Source organism: Citrus sinensis, chromosome 9 (genome assembly GCF_022201045.2).
Source record: "Citrus sinensis cultivar Valencia sweet orange chromosome 9, DVS_A1.0, whole genome shotgun sequence".
Classification (NCBI taxonomy): Eukaryota; Viridiplantae; Streptophyta; class Magnoliopsida; order Sapindales; family Rutaceae; genus Citrus; species Citrus sinensis.
Window position 1 is genome coordinate 16,744,104 of NC_068564.1, and position 12,075 is coordinate 16,756,178.

The window sequence follows — 12,075 nt, forward strand, 5'->3', positions numbered from 1 at the left end:
TATCTTGGACTGGTGCGGATAGGCTGGCTAGGACTTGGCTGTGGAGTCTTTTGAGTCAATGCGTCAGCTGCCTGGCCCTCAGCTGTGATGGAAGCTATTACCTCAAGTAGTTACTTGGCTTGCTTAGATGTAGGCCTGGCTCTAGCTGCTGCAGCAACTAACTCAGCATCAACTTGCTCCATTTCATCGTCAGAGGCTGAAAGTATTGCCATTTTTGTTTTACCCTTGGACTTTCTTTTGCCTACAAAGACTGGAATAAGAGGTTCCACGTCAAGGTCTTCCTCCTCATCTTCTTGAATAATGTGCTGCTTCATAGTTTTGGACTAGGTGGGGATGGGTGGTTCCTCACGTTCATGCTCTGAATTATCCTCTACCTCTGAGGGTGAGCTATCTGTCTCAGATTTGTCACCTTCATCCTCAGGTGGGTCAGATGGTTCAGCATCTTTTAAGTCAACTTCTGCTGGTGGTTCAGTTGCAGCTTGCTCTGCTGGTTCATCTGAAGCAGTGGCTTCTTCACTGGTTTCTGCTGGAGCACCTGTGGTGCTGGTGTCAAAATTGTATTGCTGAAGCAGAGAAGCAGGGAAGTTCCGATGATTGCATTTCATGTACTCAGTAAATTTGTATAGTTGTCTATCCAGGTGCTGTAGATAGCTTCAAAACCGACCATTTTCCCTCTACTGAGCTTTCACACATTGATTGATACTGGTGCTGAGTGCTTGGATGGTCTGTTCTAAACCAAGAGTTCGTCGTGCTCCTGTTACAGCAACTGGTTCAGTGGTTGTTCCAGCACTCTCGCCAGCAACTCTTTCAATTGTTTGTGCCGTAAAGGCACCCTCATTCTTGACATGATCATCGCTGGCTTCAAGACGAACACCTGAAACTACACAAATGCTGGTGACAAGTGAAGGAAATAGCAAAGCAGCAGTTCGATGAGTTTTGGTTGCACATTCTCAGATTTCTTTGGCAATAATGCTACCCACATCTATGGGGAGCCCTCTAACAAGAACATATAGCAAAACCAATCTTTCTTGTGAAACCGTAGTAGTGTGAGTGGTGGGCATAAGTCTATATTTCAAAAATTTCACCCACACCTTAGCAATAGGTTTCAAATCTATCCTGTTAACTACACACCCTTCCTCGTTAACCCATGATGCCCCTTCGATGGTAAGAGTTGTGAAAATGGTGGTTCACTTTTTTGGGGTTAACTTATCATGCAATTTAGCATACTCGCAAGTAATCTCAGTAGGTAAGTTATAAAAAGCATTGATAACACGAGAGTCCAATGGAACAAATGTATTTCTTACCCAGATGTTGTGCTGATCAGGGCTTACCAAATTGGCATAAAATTCTTTTACCACTAGCAGTACAGGATTGCGAGGGTGTTTGCAAAACTCTAGCCATCCTCGCTTTGCTGCAGCATTATGAATTGTTTTCACAATTCCAGTGAGTTGGTCTGGAAATTGAAACCTTTTTTCTTCTAGAATCCTGCGTGGCTCTATGAATTCTTCGTATTTTTCTTCGGCATGGTAACTCTAGAATCGTAATGGATCTTTGAGGTGGCTCGCTGTTTTCTTATATCGCGGCATTGCTGTAGCAGTAACAAAGTTAGGTTACTGTTCCTGAGAGCCAAAAGAGAAGAAGTGTTAAAGAATTATGAGAGTTGGACTTGCGAAGGAGATGGAGAATAGTGGCGTGGACACTAAGCACAGTGACTCCTTTTTATAGTGGACTGTAATTTGAAGATAACTACAGTAATTAGAGATAATTGAGGGAATAAAATATTTGAATTAAATGTGCATATCCCAAAATTATCGGTCATTGAAATTAAAGCTGTGATTTCGGAGATTTGTTTCCGCAATTTCTATCCATATCCGAGCGTCCATCTGTCACGATTTCATCTCCAACGGTAAGTGAAGGCTTCAACCTTTAATTTACTGTAACGGGAAAATTTGTTGCTACAGCCCCCATTTGCTCATTCCAACAACGGGTACAGAATCCATACCAAAGCGTCTGACACGTGGTTGTCGTCCTCTGAATTCTGCCACCAGATACTTGCACTTGTCAATATGAAATTCAATTGTCACATTTATTTCAAACTAAAATTAAGCCTAAAATTATTAAGATAAGGTAGATTAAAGTAAATCGAAAAGAAGGATGCAATAATGTAAAAGGATAAAAATAAATGGTTAACATGGCAAAACAAGATTAAATAAAATGGTAAAGAGGAATAGTTGTCCATAAAACTAAAAGATATCGAAATTGGTTTGATGTGGCTGCTTCCTCAATGGGCTGCCTCCCATGAAGCACTTGATTTAAGGTCCTTCAATCTGACTTTCTGTCTTTGCTCAATAGTGGGGTTCTTGAAGGGATAACACCTCATTTGACCCTTCTGCTGTTGGGTGTATGTAATGCTTAACCATGTGCCCATTAACCTTGAATTCGTGACCCGTTTGTTCATCTAAAAGATCAACAGCTCCATAAGGGTAAGATTTCAATAGCTTAAATGAGCCAGACCATCGTGACTTGAGCTTTCCCGGAAACAACCTTAGTCTTGTATTGTGGAGCAACACTAATTGACCAGGGATGAACTTCATGTGTTGAATATGCTTGTCATGCCAATGTTTTGTTCTCTCTTTATAATTTTTTGCATTTTCATAAGAAAAGAACCTTAACTCATCAAGCTCACAAAGTTGAAGCGTCCTTTGTTCTGCTGCAGCATGCATGTCCCAATTTAGTTTCTTCAGTGCCCAGTGTGCTTTATGCTCTAGTTCTAGGGGCAAATGACAAGCCTTGCTATAAACAATTCGGTAAGGAGACATGTCGAGTGGGGTTTTGTATGCTGTTCTGTAGGCCCATAAAGAGTCATGCAAATGTAAAGACCAGTCTTTCCTTGTTGGGTTCACTACTTTTTCTAAGATCTTTTTAATCTCTCTGTTGGACACTTCAGCCTGACCATTGGATTGTGGGTGATATGCTATTGCTATCTTGTGTCTGACTCCATATTTCATCATTGTTGCAGCAAAGATTTTGTTGCAAAAATGTGCACCTTCATCATTAATAATTGCTCTAGGAGTACCAAACCTAGACAAAACATTTTTTTAAAGAAATGTCACCACGGTTTTAGCATCATTGGTAGGTAATGTTGTAGCTTCCACCCACTTGGAGACATAGTCTACAGCAACAAAGATATATAAGTTTCCAAATGATGGGGGAAAATGTCCCATGAAATCTATTCCCCAAACATCAAAAACTTTTACTTCCAGTATGTTAGTTAATGGCATCTCATGTCTGCTGGTTATGTTCCCTATCCTTTGACACCTGTCACAACATTTAACAAATTCATAAGCATCTTTAAAAATAGTGGGCCAATAATAACCTGATTGCATAACTTTGGCAGCTGTTCTATGACCACCAAAATGTCCTCCATATGCTGCAGCATGACATGACTCCAGTATATGAGGTATTTCTTCTGCTGCAACACATCGTCTTATTACTTGATCTGAGCATAACTTATATAAATGTGGGTCATCCCACTAGTAGCTTCTAACATCATGAAGAAATTTCTTTTTCTCTTGAAACTTCAGCTCAGGTGGTAGTAACCCACTTACTAGATAGTTAGCAAAGTCTGCATACCATGGAGATTCTGACTGCTGCAATATCTGTGCTTGCTATACTGCCAACAGCTGTTCATCAGGAAAAGTTTCAATGATGCCTTTCCTTGTCAATGTACTAGTGTCTGCTTCCAACCGTGACAAGTGGTCTACTACTTAATTCTCAGTCCCCTTTCTATCTGTAACTTCCAGATCAAATTCTTGAAGCAATAAGATCCATCTTATTAGTCTTGGTTTGGCATCCTTCTTTGAAATTAAATATTTGATGGCTGCATGGTCTGTGTAAACAGTTACTTTAGTACCTACCAGGTAAGCTCTGAATTTTTCAAAAGCAAAAACTACTGCCAGCAACTCCTTCTCTGTAGTGGTGTAGTTGATCTGAGTTAGAGTAAGAGTTTTGCTTGCATAATATATGGAATAAAAAACATTATCCTTTCTTTGCCCTAATATTGCTCCCACAGAATGATCACTAGCATCACACATCAATTCAAATGGTAAATTCCAATCTGGAGATATAACTACTGGAGCAGTGATCAAGGCTTTCTTTAATTCTCCAAATGCTTGAAGGCATTCTTTGTCAAAGTGAAATGGTTTATCATGCTCCAGCAATGAACATAGAGGCTTGGCTACTCTGGAAAAATCCTTGATGAACCTTCTGTAGAATCCAGCATGACCCAGAAAACTTCTAATACCCTTTACTGAGGTTGGGGGTGGCAGTTTATCTATTACCTCTATCTTGGCTTTATCTACCTCAATACCATCCTTGGATATCTTGTGACCCAGCACTATTCCTTCTTGCACCATGAAATGGCACTTCTCCCAATTAAGTACTAAGTTGGTCATCTCACATCTTTTAAGAACTTTTTTCAAGTTGTGTAAACAATTACCATATGTCTCTCCAAAAATTGAAAAATCATCCATGAAAATTTCCAAGGTCTGCTCTACCATATCAGAAAATATAGACACCATGCATCTCTGAAAAGTTGCTAGAGCATTGCATAGCCCAAATGGCATTCTTCTGAAGGCAAATGTTCCATAAGGACAAGTAAATGTAGTCTTCTCTTGATCCTCTGGTGCTATAGCAATCTGGTTGTAGCCTGAATACCCATCTAAGAAACAGTAGTATTTTTTTCCAGCAAGTCTGTCCAGCATCTGATCTATGAATGGAAGTGGGAAATGGTCTTTCCTTGTTGCTTTGTTGAGCTTCCTGTAATCCATACACACTCTCCATCCAGTCACTATTCTTGGAGGAATAAGTTCATTCTTCTCATTAGCCATTACTGTTATCCCTCCTTTCTTTGGAATACACTGAACTGGGCTTACTCATGAACTGTCTGATATTAGGTATATGATTCCAGCATCTAACCATTTGATGATTTTCTTCTTCACCTCTTCTTTCATAATAGGATTCAGCCTTCTCTAGTGCTTCACCAAATTGCTGGAACAGTCTTCTAAAAGGATCTTATGCATACATATTGATGGGCTGATACCCTTTATATCTGCCATGGTCCATCCAATTGCTCTTCTATATTTTCCCAGCAAATCTACTAGGCTTTGTTCTTGACCTGCATCCAAAGTAGAAGAAATGATTATAGGGAGTGTGTTGTTTTGACCAAGATAAGCATACTTTAAATGTGAAGGTAACAGTTTTAATTCAAAACTATGGGGTAATTCAATAGATGGCAAAGTTGTTTTTACTTCCCTGTCTGAAAGATTCAGGTGTTCAATAACCTTGTTGTGCCCATTAGATTGCAGTTTGTCCATCTAATCTGTTTGAATTGCTGCAACATCTTCCTCTTCAACCTCCTCAAAGGTGGTGACTTTGTTAAGTATATTACTATAGCATCTGTCCAGTCTGTTTGCTACAACAAGATCCACTACACTTAGGAAATTACAATTTTCTATTTCATCAAGGTTTCTCATAGCCTCTAGTACATTGAATGTGACTTGCTGATCATTCACTCTCATGGTCAGCTCTCATTTCTACACATCTATCAAAGTCTTTCCAGTTGCTAGAAAAGGTCTGCCAAGTATAATGGGTACCTCTTTGTCAGCTTCAAAGTCCAGCACAATTAAATCCACTGGAAAAATGAATTTGTCAACCTTCACCAGTACATCCTCTATCTTTCTTTCAGGATATGCATGGGATCTGTCAGCTAATTGCAGAGTGACAGTTGTTGGTCTGCCCTCCCCTACTCCAAGCTGCTTAAATACAGATAATGGCATCAAGTTGATACTAGCTCCCAAATCACAAAGTGCTCTGCCAGCATACTTATTCCCTATAGAGCAGGGTATTGTAAAACTCCCTGGATCTTTCAATTTTGTGGGAATTTTACTCTGAAGCATATGGCTGCCTTCCTGTGTTAGAGCAACAGTTTCAAACTCTCCCAGCCTTCTTTTTCGTGCCAAGATATCTTTTAAAAATTTTACATAATTTGGCATTTGCTCCAAAGCTTCCACAAAAAGTATGTTTATGTGCAGTTGCTTCAACACTTCTAGGAATTTGCTGAACTATTTGTCTTGTTTTTGTTTATGGAACCTTTGAGGGAAGGGTGGTGGATGTTTAAACTGCTTGTTAGATTCAGAAGGTACCAAACTCTGTTTGTTTAAGTTAGTGCAGGTTGTGGCTACTAGTGTTGTAACTTCTTTTTCAGCAAGATCTGGTTGATTTTCTTTTACAGTTGCTGTAGCTGGGTCCCTTGCATCAGTGTCTTGATGGGGAGTCTGCTGTAACATGCTTCCCTTTTAAGTTGGTTTTTGAGCTGAAATGCCTTCCATCCCATTTTTGGTCACCTCAACTGGGATATCAACATGCTTTCCAGATCTCAGACTAATCACTTTACAGTGTTCTTTGCTCTCTCTCCTATGATCTTCTGTGTTGTTAGGTAAGCTTCCTTGAGTTCTGCTGCTCATTGTTGTAGCTAATTGTCCCATTTGGTTCTCAAGGTTTCTCAAGGACACAGCTTGACTCTGCACAATTGCTTCATTCTTTACAATGTACTTCTTGATTAATACTTCCAATGAAGTGATTGGATCCTAACTGATATGCTTTTGCCCTTGACTTTGTTGATGAAAACCAGGTGGTTGTGGTTGTGTGTTTCTACTTAGTCCATTCAATGCTGGAGCATTTCGATTCTGATTGCTCCATGAGAAATTTGGGTGTTATTTCCAGCCTGGATTGTAATTATTTGAATATGGGTTGTTCTGAGGTTGTCGATTAAAGTTACCCACATAATTTACTGAGGCTGGATTTCCAGGACAATTATCAAAATCATGATCTTCACCACAATAAACACAAAAAAGTTCAGTAACTTGCTTTACTGTTGTTGGAGCAGCTGTCATGGCTTTTACCATGTTAGTCAATGAAGTTACTTGAGCTGATAAGGCTGTAATTGCATCAATACTATGTACCCCTGCTGATCCTCTTGCTACTGGTTGCCTAGCTAAAGGCCACTGGTAGTTATTATTGGCAATTCTCTCCAAAATCTCATAAGCTTCAGTATAGGATTTGGATAATAGAGCTCCATTTGCTGAAGCATCCACCATTAACCTTGTACTCGGATTCAACCCATTGTAGAAAGTTTCCAATTGAATGCAACAAGGAATACCATGATGAGGACACCTTCTGAGCAATTCCTTGAACCTTTCCCAAGCCTCGTACAAACTTTCATCTTCAATTTGATGGAATGAGGTAATCTCATTCCGTAAATTCGCATTCTTTGTCGGTGAGAAATATTTCATTAGGAATTTATCAGCCAATTCATTACATGTAGTGATGGAATCAGATGGTAATGAATTTAACCATGCTCTTGCTCGATCCCTTAAGGAATAAGGAAAAAGCCTCAGCCTTAAGGCATCTTGCGTTGCTCCAGCAATTTTGAAAGTATCATTTACTTCCAAGAACAATTTAAGATGGAGATGAGGATCTTCATTTGGCAGTCCATTGAATTGCCCAATTGTATGCAACATTTAAAACATCACTGGTTTTAACTCAAAGTTTGCAACATCTACTTCAGGTCTGATGATGCCAGGATGGACAACTTGAGGAGTTAGCACAGCATAATCTCGTATAGCTCGGTCCCTGTCGTCTGCCATGTAAATAATATTGTTATTTCCTGGCTGTCTCCCGTTAGCACATTCATTCTGCTTTTCTTGAATGTTTGCTGGTTGTAAAGGTCTGTGAGGGTTCAAATTTCCCTCATCTTGCAAGTTATTCATGCCTGAAGCAGTCTTTGAATTTCTTTGTTCTCTTCGCAATCTCCTGATAGTCCTTTCACAATCGAATTCAATCTCACAATCGAATTGGAATACCTCAGATTTATTTTTGTGCATGCACATATTGATCTGCCAATCAATAGAATGAATTGAGTTAAGTATGGTGCTATCGCAATTCACTTCACACTCCAAAAATAAACAATCAATCCCCAGCAACGGCGCCAAAAACTTGTTGATTGATTTGTATAATCAATTATTATCAATGCCAATGTGCAAGTATACATAACAAGTAATAAAGTGATGAGTGTTCAAGATCGTCTCCACAGGGATTGATGTTACTCAAAATGTTAAAGCAATTACAATAATGCACGTCAACTAAAGACCGAAACAAACAATTGCCAAATAATTCTATCGTAAATAATAATTGTGAGAGATGGGAATTAAACCAATATCGAAATAAAATAAAATTAATTAAATGTGTCCAAGGTTCAATTGAGAATATAGTAGTTGAATGATCAAACTCTCCTAATGGGGTGACTGTTGATTACCGAATTAGCACTGGTTGTTATGATAAGTGCTGCAGCACTGGGTAGAACAAATCTGTATCCACAGCTATCGTATGTTGGAAATCTCATACCTTTAAATCTACTAACAATGAACAGTTGCTCATAAATTTAATGTATGGCTTTATGATCTTTAATCTCTCTACCCTACAAGGTGAACACCTATGTCTAGGATATCACAAATCTTAATTTCAAGCATTGCCCTTATGGGATTTAAGATAACCTAATCCAGGAAACTCAATTTAAGAACAAGTAATACTCTAATAATGTCCGCTAAGACATGCCATTTTGCTGCTCTATCTTAACTGAAACTATTAAATGGGTGGTCAACCGAAATAACAATTATATCATAAAAACTATTAGAGTATAATGCTACAGCATTATCAGAACATCATATAAGAACAGTCAAGAACCCATTGGATTATTTGTCACTCAACTACAAGTAAATTCAGTTCATATTCTGAATGAGAAAAATAAACATAAAAATACTGATCGCAGAATACATCCAATCAATCAAAGGAAGAAAGATAATATGAGTTGAGCACGATGAAAGTCTAAGGATCCTCTTCGGTGCTTCAATGATGCTGAATAGCCCTCCTTAATCTTGATCTTCTTCTTGCCTTTTTAATTATTTTTTAATGTTAATTCCACCGCCGCTTCCATGTGGTGCATGCCTCCTTTATATATTTCCAAATTAGGTTTTCCAAACCAACGCCCATGCGCGTGCCCGTGTTTTAATTAGAAAACATGCAGATTGTAATTTAATAGCTGACCCGCGCCTATATTTTCTCCCGCGTTTCTCCCAGATTGCTGCAGCATTGGTTGCTCTAACATCCGCAATAGCACTTGTGTCATTTCCGATTGTGCTTTCCTTCTTTTGTGATCATCTTCTTTCCCCCTCTTTCTCATCTAATGTCTCCGCATCCTTTTATGAATTTAAAACCTACAAATTAAAACCGGTTTTTAGCACAAATTACTATGATTCAAGCAAAACTTATTAAGACTCAACTAAAATGAATGTTTATGCAAAAGTTCACCAAAATGTAATCAAAATACATTATTTGCTTTCTAAATGGCCTTTATTCAAGTCTAGAATAGATGTAATAACTCTCATTTCCTAGAGTTATCAACCAGATGGCCGCGCCAACACTTAAATTTGTTTTAGCTGGAGAGATAATTTTGACTTACATCTTTTTGCTTAAGTGGATATGAACGACCACGAGCACTTTTTCAAAAGATTGCTGCACTCGTAGAAAGCAATTAAGAGACACTAGAGATTTTTATGGCGTTAATGTTTTAGCATTTACCCTCCGATGCTCAAGTCAGTTTTCTGGTTTTCTGAAAAAATTTATACCACAATTGCGTGGTTTAGTTACTACTACCTTAATTAGAAAATCTTTTTAGAAAATCAAAAAGAAAAAAATCTCTAAGAGTATCAACCTTAGTATAGTGATAAAGAGAGAAAAATACAATTACTTGGTCTGAATTTTTAGAGGTTTTTGTTAAAAAAAAAAAGAAAGAATTTCACACGCTTGGATTGCCAAATGATTGTTAGTGAATCAAGTTTGCATCCTGATTTTCTTAACGTAATCTACAAGTTGACCTCTGACGGAGTCTTTTAGTTTATTTAGCCTAGGTCTCTTCTCGCGAGACGCTTAAATGGCCGCACTTGTCCAACCATCTACATGCATCCTTGCAACTCAATGAAATCACCATCAAGGAGGTTATCTAGTATTTCATATAAAGGGAACCCCGATTTGTGTGCAGGCGCATCTAATTATGCTTCTTTGTTTTGTCCGTTAGACACATTAATTTCCCAGTCTTTATTGTGGCATGGCAAGAATATTTGATAAGGAAAGGATCAATTGTCAAACTAGTGATTATCAAGTTATTCAAGGAGAAAATCTTGCAGTTTGTAAAGCATTATCAAGGAGATCCAAAGATCCAAAGAATCCAAGATATTAGTTACAAATCAAAAGCCTTAGTTGTAACCGCATTGTAATATTTTTATTTTCAAGCATTCTTTTATAAACTACTTTTTATGTCATTACCTATTTCTACACATATGGGTTTGTACAAACTATTAATAATCATTAAAAGTCATTACAATTATTATTCTCTTTATGGTATTAGAGCTTTAAAAATCAAAAGCCATGGCCACCACAGAACCTATTCTTAGCATTTAAAGTTTTTGCCAAAGTTCTACTTTTATTTTGATCAAACTCAATACATCTAATTACTTACTGTAGTGGTCCCAAATGTTTATCGACTTAAATTCCTGAGGTATGCTTGCTTAAGATTGTTTTTGAATGAGTTGATATGAGAATTGAGTGGAGATTTGGGATTCGTCTTGATTTATATGCTTGAGGACAAGCATTATCTTGGTGGGGGGAATTTGTTATAGTGCAATTTATGCACTAGTTTTGCATTGTTTACTTCCCTTAATATCGATGTTTTGCACTTAATAATAGTGATTTACTTGTGTTTTATTTTTGTAGGTGCAATTCTATTGATTGGTGCTAAAATTAAGCTACAAGATGATGTTTAAGGATGATTGTTCTCTTGGAGAAATTATGAGCGTCAGAAGAACTTTGTTGATAAGGCGTGGGCGCGTGCTATCAACTACGGACCTGTAGTTTTTAGTTTAACATGTTTTGTATTTTTTGTTATTTTTGTAATTATGAATTTAATATTTCAGATATTAGTATTTTATTTTAAATAGAACTCTAGAAGAGAAGAGAAGAGAGAGTATTTAAGGGAGGAATTTATTGTGAAAAAAAAGGAGATTGGAAAAAAGAATTAAACCCTAGATCTAAATTTTTCTCTTCTCTCTATGAAGAACTAAACCTATTTTTCTGGTTGAAGGTTAATGAAGTTTTGATTCATCACTACTGTGAGATCTTTCTTATGCTTTAATTATTTTATTACTTTTTGGATATTTGTTTAGTCTCTAAATTATTGTCATGATTATATTTGTTAATTAGATAATTGGCTACTATTTAATTTATCAACTTAATCTATTGTCAATTAAAGGATTCATCGTATGAAGATTTTAATGTTTGTGACAAATAGCATAGCAATGGGTAGTGTTATGAGAATAAACAATCTAATTTAAATGAACCATCGTATGCGTTTGTTGATTAGGATTTGAGTCTCTCTGGTTTTTCAGGCTGTCAATTGATTAAATCTTATGATCGTATCTAGGGTTGTCTATTGATTAGGGAAATAACTAACAGTCGTACCTTGGTTATCGACTAGTTAAGGAGAGATTGGCTATTAGAGGGTCTCAGTAGCTATAACCTGTCTATTCATGAGTAGTAATGATTTATATTTGAATCAATGATCAGTAGTCAAATCAAGCTGAGTTAATTCCTTCAACCAGAGCTTTCTCCAATTTGAATTATAATTTTAATTCGCACTCTTGTTACTTTAATTTGATTTTTATTATTGTCAACAAACCTCCCATTTTGCATTTTACATTTTAAAATGATTTAAATAATTACCGATCTCTGTGGACACGACCCTGCTCAATCACTATACACAATTTATTTAGAGTAGGTATTTGTTTTTGCTGGCTTCGACAACCATCAAATTTTAGCGCTGTTGCCGAGGATTGGTGTCATTTATTTAATCATTTTTACGTTTTACTTTGTGTATGGTTCGTTCTTCTCGTACAGGTACACTTT

The 12,075-nt window shown here is 37.3% G+C and overlaps 1 non-coding gene and 1 pseudogene across 1 annotated transcript; both read left to right on the forward strand.

Moving 5' to 3' along the window:
• Window positions 1-12,075, forward strand: part of LOC127899889 (uncharacterized) — a 116,749-nt pseudogene that overhangs the window by 100,110 nt on the left and 4,564 nt on the right.
• Window positions 7,216-7,323, forward strand: LOC112496796 (small nucleolar RNA R71). The gene has a single exon (XR_003063364.2). It is a non-coding gene; the product is annotated as a small nucleolar RNA R71 (small nucleolar RNA).